We start from the raw sequence: 9,720 nt of genomic DNA on the forward strand, positions 1-9,720 counted from the left end.
ATCTTCCTGGTCAGTGTACATGGGATGCTGCCTAGCACGATCCATCAAAACTTCACCCCTAAATGTGGCAAGAAGAGAAACATTACTGCATGTCCTTAATCAATCAAAGCTCAGTGACACGCGCGCTCGATCATCCGAGAGTCGAAGCTGACGCCCAGCCACGCGTCAAGATACGGAATGACCACATGGTGGAGCCAGTAGATTAACAGCAGCGGAGTGATGTAGTTACCATCAGACTAAGAACAATAGTGTTGGAACTAAGTTTATTTTAGGCACGCAATAGAGTAAATTAATCGCAGGTTTAAATCTGATCGGAGATATTTCGATACTTTTTATTTTGCGTAATCCTTCTCATATAGCTTTGGCTTGTGTCACAGTAGCAACATATTTATCTGGCGATGATTACTACAGAGGGTATCAAGGTAACAGTTATGTCGTTCCTAGTAACAGTCAGTGCTTGGGTGATCCTTAGTCAGTTCCCTTCCCGCACAGTGCAGAGAAACAATCGCCGCCAATGCGACCCTCAGTATTGGCACGTTCGACAGTGTCGGCTTCACCGCGGTCTGATGGCGGTATTTTAGATGAACGGTACACATCCTGAGTTTCATCCCTTGCATGATGTTCCGCTTCTGCAGCAGTTGAAATGATCACTGAAACAATAAAATATTGTACACTTAAATTCCATCTCGTTACAGTATTTGGACTTTTATTAAAAACGGGGCTCGCATAATTATTTGTTGATACCAATAGGACGCGTGGTCTTCCTGTTCTACCGGCCCTGACTCCCTCACAATGAACTTTGTCTTTATATTTTCCTGCACACTTAAAAAAAAGCAGTTTAGTCAGCGGGCACAATTATCAACGCCAGCGTATTTCTGTGAAGATTTTTTCTTTGAAGAATTTTAAATTATCTATTGCAACGGTAGGAAGAGGGAGAAATAAAAATTGCCCATACTGAACGTTATGTTTAGCACTGTTCAGTACTCATACTGAACGTTATGTTGATGGGCACAAAGTAAAGACAGTCGCTAGTCTGAACGTATGAGCGCATGTAACACGCAGATAGAATGTAATTCATTTCCAACATACTTGCCATTGCTGTTGATTTTATAAGGGAGTGCCAGCTAACTTAGAAGAGAGATGATCTCCTCCCTCACCCCCATTTTTTTGTGCTTGCGTTTTGTATTACTTGCCTATTAACCGTTTGCTGAAATGTATATTCCTACGTGCGCATTGATTCTTTTTGTTTGTTTGTTTTCTCTTTTTTCTTTTTTTTTGTGCTCATTACGGCTGCGTGGTCAAGTTTATTTTGTACTGGATCGTCTACTAGCCCCGCTGCTATCGGTCCAAATATTCTTTATGTATTCCTTTGTGTACAAATAAAGATCGCTTTGATTGATTGATTGATTGATTAAAGCCACTGAGCTTGTGTTCGCAGTTACTTTTGTTAAAACTCGTGTCATTAAAAAAGGTGCTGAAGTAGTATAATTAGCTTGACCGCACATAGCAGCTTCTTATAGAAGTTATCCTTTAATACTCCGCGCCTTCCGTACAAGAAACTATTATTTCCCATCACATTTAACTAGAAAACAGAATCTGATGATGAGCTGAATGGTACACCGATAAGATGGCGTGTGTTCTTCATAAGAGCCACATGTGCGGAGAGCCATTGCGTGACAAACAAGACACACCTGCGGTTCAGTAATCACGTAATCACATTTCAGTCTCCACAGATTACTACCTAACCATACCGCCTGTAGGTATGTACTAAATTTAGTGCAAATTTTTTAGAACAGCGTTAATTGAATGTTCGGGTTTATCTATATCACCATGACATGTTATATAATTAAGCGCATAAGCTGTATGGTGTGTGTTGCGTTCATTTTTGCTTCTAGACGCCAATAAAATTATGAAGGCCAATTTATGCAGCCGAAGGGCAAGTGTGCGCGGCTGTGTTTCGATGGAGGCGAGCCGAAGAGGAGTCCGTGTGCTGTGCGATGTCAGGGCATGTTAAAAATCCAAAGGTGGTCGAAATTACTCCGTAGCCCTACACTACGGCTCCTCTTTCAGGGTATCCCCTTTCATTCCCACTTTACCCCCTTCCCTTACGACGCGTTCAGGTGTCAACAGAAACAAGTGTGGGAGATACTGTGTCTTTCCCTTCTTATGAATCAGCTATTATTATTATTATTATATTATTATTATTACAATATTAATAAGGGCAAGGTTAGCACAGCATATGCCGCTTAAAATACTTCTAAAGCCTCAAAAAACATACGAATTTCAAGGAAACCTTGCAATGAAGTTGGACTCCAGTTCATAAATACGGTTCATAAACGAAACATCAAATTTTGAACTTTTTCCTTCTATTCACGCTTACTGTGGCAGCGTGATCTATAATCGTTTGCTGAAAAAGGCGGAAAATATATGGATTAAACACGAAAAGAAAGAGAGAGCTCAACAGCAAAATCTGACTAGCGAGTGAAATTTGTTGAGCATTTTTTATAAGTTTATTTACCGGGTCTCCCTATAAGCAGTGCATATTCCAGGTTGACAGTGCAGCTGGTAACTCAACAGCTTACCTGGGTGAAGAACGTTGCGTTCGCTATTAGCCTGAAAGCCACATTTAGTGTAAACAAAGAAATCAAGGTTGAAATGTGTGCAAAATGTGAATAGCTTCAGTTTAAGTAGAATTTTAAGATGCATTCAGTTATGAGTGTTTCCAATTTACAGTTATGAGTTTATATTGTGTTGTTTAATATAACCAAGACATTTGCTGTTCATGACAGCAGCAAATAAATAAAAATTAACAAAAATAAAATTTCGTGCCTGCTGTTGTTTGATCATTCTGATTTTCGCTCAGCTGGTTGCCAAGACTCCAGAATTTGTTAAAGGATTGTAAAAGCCGAAAGCATTTTGATGGGGTCGGTAACTAACAATAACCTTTTTGTGAGCCAGCACTGAGTATCTCTCTCGCATATCATCATTTTTTGTTTCAGTTATCTTGTCCGCTCCTCGTCTTCCTCTCAAGCATGTCCCTGGAATGTGCTAGATGGTAGCTGACATGGCCGACGCAAATTGTCCGATAGTGGCTTTCTGCGCGACCTCGCATGAACACAGTCCTCGGCCTACGTCACCAGAATTGAACACTTGGTTTGGTTTGGTTTATGCTGTTTAACGTCCCAAAGCGACTCAGACTATAAGAGACGCCGTAGTGGAAGGTTCCTGAAATTTCGACCACCCGGGTTTTTTTAATGTGCCCTGACATCGCACAGCACACGGACGACTGGCTTTTCGCCTTTATCGAAATGCGGCCGCCGCAACCTGTATTCAATCCCGCATCCTCGGGCACACTATTCGAGCGCCCTAACCACTGCTCCACCACGACGGGGTTTGAAATCTTGGGTATTCTTTTGAGAGAAGCGAAATCACTGGCATTCTTGGATCTATAGTGAGGCACTCTGTTCCTAAGCCACTCGGGAGCACTTGCAATCACAAGGTAAAGCTGTGATCCGTAACTTTGTTAGGTGGTCTTTCATAATGTTTATTCAGTTAAGAATATATACTAATTAGTATGCTATCAGAAAAAAAGCTGAAACTCGATGTATTATTTCATCTAGTGCCCATTTGGCCTGACCACGCAAGCGTCGCTGTAATTATTTTACCATTCCGGATGGCGCCGAAAATCAAGAGACAGCATTTTGCTTCAGGAGTTATGCCTCGCGCGTAGTTTACCTGATACCAGGAGACCAAGGATCACCAAACCCCAAAATGGCACACCAAACTTCATGGCTTTCCAGAAAAGGTAACTGCAAATCATAAAAGTGGCGTCAAATACTGGATGTTTATCCAAGTACATTCTTTATACTTCTAAGCATACTGTATTTCTTGCTTTAGCTTTTATTTATGCAGCCACTTCGCCATTCATTCCGCATGGTGTGGGAATAAAAAAGTTTAGATTAGCATTCAAATAAAATTAGAATGTATATTAGAGTTTCGCGGACGTCCGTGCTCGGTCCTCTTGCTTACTTTCTTGTCGTTTGTGTGGTTGTAATATGTATACTTTGTAGTGTGGTAATCTTCATCGATATAACCACTGACATGCGTCGCGTGCTGCCGCTCTCAAGGACGACGAAGTTGTTCGCTGCCTTTATCTTTCGCCACGCCTGACGCTCCGCTGCGAGTCCCTCCTGAGCGCCGGGATCTATCTGGGTTTACCGAATAAGCACACCCGTACAATTGGTGCAGGTGCTGCTGGGTACGTTCCCGTCCACCCTGGAACTAAGAAGCCGCACATTACCCTCCGCTTCCAGCATGCCGGACGACACTGCCTCGACATCGTCGCCCCTCCCAACCACCGTGCTGTGTTCTGGAGCTCTCCGGTAGCGTGATCCGTGCCTCTTCAGTGGCACAGCCGACCAGGACGTCGACGATTGGTTGTCGACATATGAGCGCGTCAGTAGCTACAACAGATGGGACGACGCTATCAAGCTAAGCAATGTAATATTTTATCTGACTGACGTGGCGAACCTCTGGTTTCGCAACCATGAGGCAGACCTGCCATCTTGGTCTGCATTAAAAAAGAATTTTGCAGAAGTGTTCGGCCGCCCTGCAGTTCGCAAGCTCCGGACAGAACAACGCTTGCGTGAGCGCACTCAGCAAGTCGAAGAGTCGTTCACTAGTTATATAGAGGACATCGTGGACCTATGCAAGCGTGTCGATCCGCTAATGTCCGAAGCGGATAAGATCGAAAACATCATGAAAGGCATCTCTGACGACGCGTGCCAAATGCTCTGGGTAAAAAATCCTGCCACGGTGAGTGACGTGATCAAGCTTTGCCAGAGCTACGACGTGCTTCGTAAGAAGCGCGCTTCTACCCGGCGGTCCGGTGTTAGAGACGACGCCATCTCTACACTAGCGCTGGGTAGTTCTACCCCATCAGAGGACAGCCCTTTACTTCAGCAAATCAAAGCCTTCGTTCGAGAAGAGGTCGCCCGCCAGCTATCGCTGGTCCCTCAGTTACAGGATACTGGCCGCCTTGCTCCTGACATGGCTACCGAGCAGCGATATGACCCCTGGATCAATGCACTTTTGGATTTTCTCTCAAGTCCTACTCCCGGTCATTCATCCAAAGCGCTCGTCCGCCAAGCCCACCACTTCTCCATTCGTGACGGTCTTCTCTATCGCCGCAATTATTTGCTTGATGGACGGAAGGGGCTTCTAGTCATCCCGCGTCATCTCCGTGCCGACATTTGTGCTGCGTACCATGGTGACCCACAATGTGCTCACGGTGGCGTATTGAAAACCTACACGCGCCTACGTCTGCGATTTTACTGGAGTGGAATGTACCGCTTCGTACGACATTTCGTGCGCGCTCGCGAATCTTGTCAACACCGAAAAACTCCTCAGAAGTCCCCTGTTTCGTTGCAGCCGTTACCCTGCCCTGCTCGTCCGTTTGACCGCGTTGGCATAGATCTCTATGGCCCTCTTCCTACTACTCCTGCTGGAAACCGGTGGATTATTGTGGCAGTAGACCATCTGACTCGCTACACTGAAACATCACCGTTACCCTCTGCCTCTGCAAGAGACGTTGCTTTGTTCATTCTCAACAACTTGATTCTTCGCCACGGGACTCCGAAGGAACTGCTCAGCGACCGCGGACGCGTTTTCTTGTGCGACGCTCTCGAGGCTCTACTGAAATAATGTCGCATCATTCATCGCACCGCTACTTCTTACCACCCTCAGACGAATGGCCTGACAGAACGCTTCAACCGTACTCTGAGTGACATGCTGGCCATGTACGTCAACGACGCTCATTCCAACTGGGACCACGTTCTTCCCTTCGTAACCTACGCGTACAACACTGCGATACAGACCACCACTGGATTCTCTCCCTTCTTTCTTCTTTACGGGCGCGAGCCAACCTGCACAATGGACGCGCTTTTTTCCTACCACCCTGATGTTTCTGAATCGACGCCACTCTCAGACGCCGCCCAGTACGCAGAAGAATGCCGTCAGCTCGCTCGTTCGCTTACAAAGTAAAATCAGTGGCACCAAAAACACCATCGTGACACTGGTGAGGCGCCTTCATATGCGCCCAACTCTCTGGCGTGGCTCTGGGTTCCTGCCACAACTGCCGGCCTGTCAAAGAAGCTTCTTGCTCGGTATCACGGTCCATACCGAGTCCTTCAAAAAACATCTCCTGTGAACTACGTAGTTGAGCCCGTTACGCCATCTGCGGACTTGCGTCGCCGTGGACGCGAAATAGTTCATGTGGACCGAATCAAGCCCTACTACGATCCGTCTGTCCTTTCGGCACCATGAGTCGCGAAGATGGCTCCTTCTTTGCCCGGGGGGAAACTGTAGTGTGGTAATCTTCATCGATATAACCACTGACATGCGTCGCGTGCTGCCGCTCTCAAGGACGAAGAAGTTGTTCGCTGCCTTGCTCTTTCACCACGCCTGACGCTCCGCTGCGAGTCCCTCCTGAGCGCCTGGAACTATCTGGGTTTACCGAATAAGCACACCCCTACAACTTATATTAATCATAACTAGACTACCTTACTCGGCTTCATTTCATGAAAATTCTGTTCAGCTAATTATACCTCACACCTATCCCCGAAATTGCGATTCAGAATGCAGTGAAAACATGAGAAATGGCGTATTAGAAAATGGTCACCGAGCCAAAATGTGTGGTTAAGTTCAAGAAAGCATCATATACAAAACAAAGAAAATAAATGAAGATCGTAGATAATATTCCAAGCATCAGTAGTGAAGTTTAATAGCACTTAAGTTTATCATGTTGCGACAATCAACATCGTGCTTGAAAGATGTGTTCTTTGCCAGTAGCAGAAGCAGCGAAGAACTACTAGTGTCTCTCACTCACCTATCATTGAACAGAAATATTGTGCTGAAATATTGGTCACAGTTTATGTTTCAGGAGTAGCACCGAAATAAAAGTTCTCATTTGCGAAGTAGGAAAAAATTTCCCCAAACAAGTACGATTAAACGTAGTGTAACGTCAAGCTTCGCCTGAAGCCTGAATTACCAGTGATGAATCGATTTTACTTTCGCCACGTTTTACTGATTTTACTTTACATCTTTAGTCGTGTCAGCTTGAACCTAGTTTATATTTTGTTTCGCGGTTCTTGTTTTTAAATCTCCAGGCGTAGATTGCGCTCACCCGCGGCGTGCTGTAATATGTTATGATACAGTGTTTTTGCCCGTTGATATTATTGTGGTGAAACGTCGAAACATCCTACTGATGCGGCTCTTTCATAACAAAAATAATGAATGTAGCAAAACATTGTTGACAGATGGCAAGGGACTTCTCGATCTTCCTGTGCTTCTACTATACCAGTGGCAGAAGGTTTTAGTGTGACGTTTCTTTACCTGAACTGCGCTTCACTGGTGTGGTGTGATATGGGATTCCCACAGCGGCACCGTCAAACGGCATTCTCATTTCCGTTTTTTTTTTTTTTTTTGAGGGATTAACGATGCGTTGACCACCACCTTCGGTCCTTGCATGACCAGTTAAAGCTGGTCCTGTCATTTTTATTACATCATAGCAATCGGCTCCGGAACTGTGGCAAGAATTCCACACTGCCGCTATCGAGAGGATGAACCCCATAATCAGAATATGTGCAATGATTGTATTTTCCTTAGCAATATTACCCAGCGAATGAGACCTTTGTTATCGAGTGCTTAAAAAGATGGTGAACTGGGGACTAGACATTCATTTTTTGCGAACTGTGTCCGAAAACAATTCAATGTTATGACAAATTTTCGGATTGGGGACGTTTTGTTTCCTAGGGGAGCGGAAACTTGGGCGAGTCGGCTGACGTTCCTGGACATAAAGACAACGCGTGGACATAAAGACAAAGACGCGTGGACATAAATACAACGGAAGAAAACAAAGACGAGCGCTAGCCCAGAAATAAAGCTCATTCAAGGCGTGAGCCCAAATAAATAGCAAGGAACAACAAAAACAAAACAATCCCTACAAGAAGAAAGAAAAAGCGTGTTACCCAGGATATTTAAGTGATTTGGCCAAGAATCGACATTCAATGACAGAAAAGTTGAGAGAAGTTCCACTTACGCACTTATCTCCACTGAGGCGCATATGGAAGGCTTTCATATTCTCGCGCAAAAGTTGATCCCTGTGCCTAAATATGATTGTTGCTTTATCGAAGAGTGGTTTAAATTTGAGTTTATTTTTCGTATTAGTCATGCCGCATGAGTGGCAATGCTTAGGGAGGTTATCAAGGGAATCTCTACCGTGTAATCTGCGATGTTCACCCAATGATTAATTTACGCATCGTACGGTTTGTTCAATGTACAATGCACCTTGGCGTTGATTTCCGACGACCTTATTATCCGGAGGCGTGTTTTTCAGGGGCATTTTTGCCTACACCGACAGTATAACTTTACCTACCAATCTTTGAACCACACCTTGCGTAGAGAAAGTACACGCCTTCATCTTTTGGTATTTATTTTTCTCAAAATTGTATAAAACTTGTAGATATGCACTTCACTGCGTCGCGTGTCAAGTGGCTTTGCACATTCCACATTGTCTAAACTGCAGATAACCGATTATCTAGTGCTCAGATTTTAAAAGCGGAACGAGGCAGAAAGAGAATCAAATTTCAAGAGAGTGTTGCATGCTAGCATCTTGAATAAGATACGGATTAATTCAGTTCTGGACACTGAGATTATAAAGCATGTGCTAAAAATTTCTCCTACTGTTTTGATTGACACCACCTTTTTTCTAGCTGTTGCAGTCTAGAGAGTGGTTCACATATCAAGTTTAGAATGGCTTGATAAAAATTTTGTCATTAGCCTTCTTCTTATCGTTGTAATACTGTGTATTTTCCATAAAATACTTTTTTGTGTGGGCAAGGTATAATTCATCGTGATAAAAATGTGCTCACAATTTTTTAGAAACAATCACAGAAATACTTATTTAAAAATGAAGTAACGACTCAAAAATATTTCCTTTCCCAACTGTACCATGATGAGATAGCTAGCTATTGCACTTCACATATCTAGTCTTTTGGGAAGGTGGTCTTGAGAAAGATACTGCAAAGCTTGCTGTTTAATATCACCACCATAGCGGATCTTACGTGACGCCTGTCATTCACCTCAGGTACTTATGTGCACCGCCTCCACGTTCCAGCCCATTCAATCACGCAACACCATAGGTCATTCGTAAAATGTTTTGGCCTAATAAAAAAATTTTTCATGTGACGCGAACTGTTTTAAACATTCGCTTGATAGAGAATTCTGTTGCTTTCGAATTCGTTGCGAATATATATATGCTCTTTTCGTAAAGCATGAAAGAAATAACGTTTAAAATTAAAGTAGCAGTGGTATTTTTCTTACCGATATCCTGCACGTTCGTGCGTACTCACCTTTCAGGTAGTCGCCACTGAGTAGGAAAAGCAGGGACAGTGGCTGTGAGCAGTTTGTAAAAGCTATGAAGAGCTCGCCTTTTATCTTATACGGCTCGCTGCACGTGCCGAATGCGAAATCGCGTATCTAATTCAAGAAAGAAATATGTTCATTTTATCAAAGGTTCAATGTGCCTGAAAGTCAGAATGACTAGCTGTACATGCACTTGATTACCTTGACATATGAGTGACAGTAAGTTTTGATAGGTTCCTCAACTGAAATGAGACGTCCGGAATGTACGAATAGGTATTTGGAGCAGATGGAGGGGCT

The 9,720-nt window shown here is 43.9% G+C and overlaps 1 long non-coding RNA gene across 1 annotated transcript; it reads right to left on the reverse strand.

Annotated features, from left to right (window-relative positions):
* Positions 1-245: 245 nt before the first annotated feature.
* On the reverse strand, positions 246-9,483 carry LOC146195817 (uncharacterized). Its single transcript, XR_014705597.1, has 3 exons — positions 9,411-9,483; positions 3,736-3,809; positions 246-650 (listed from the first exon to the last, which is right to left on the reverse strand). It is a non-coding gene; the product is annotated as an uncharacterized LOC146195817 (long non-coding RNA).
* Between the last annotated feature and the right edge of the window lie 237 nt (positions 9,484-9,720).

This window comes from Amblyomma maculatum, chromosome 3 (genome assembly GCF_055883805.1).
Source record: "Amblyomma maculatum isolate TAMU_Amacu chromosome 3, ASM5588380v1, whole genome shotgun sequence".
NCBI classification, from domain to species: Eukaryota; Metazoa; Arthropoda; class Arachnida; order Ixodida; family Ixodidae; genus Amblyomma; species Amblyomma maculatum.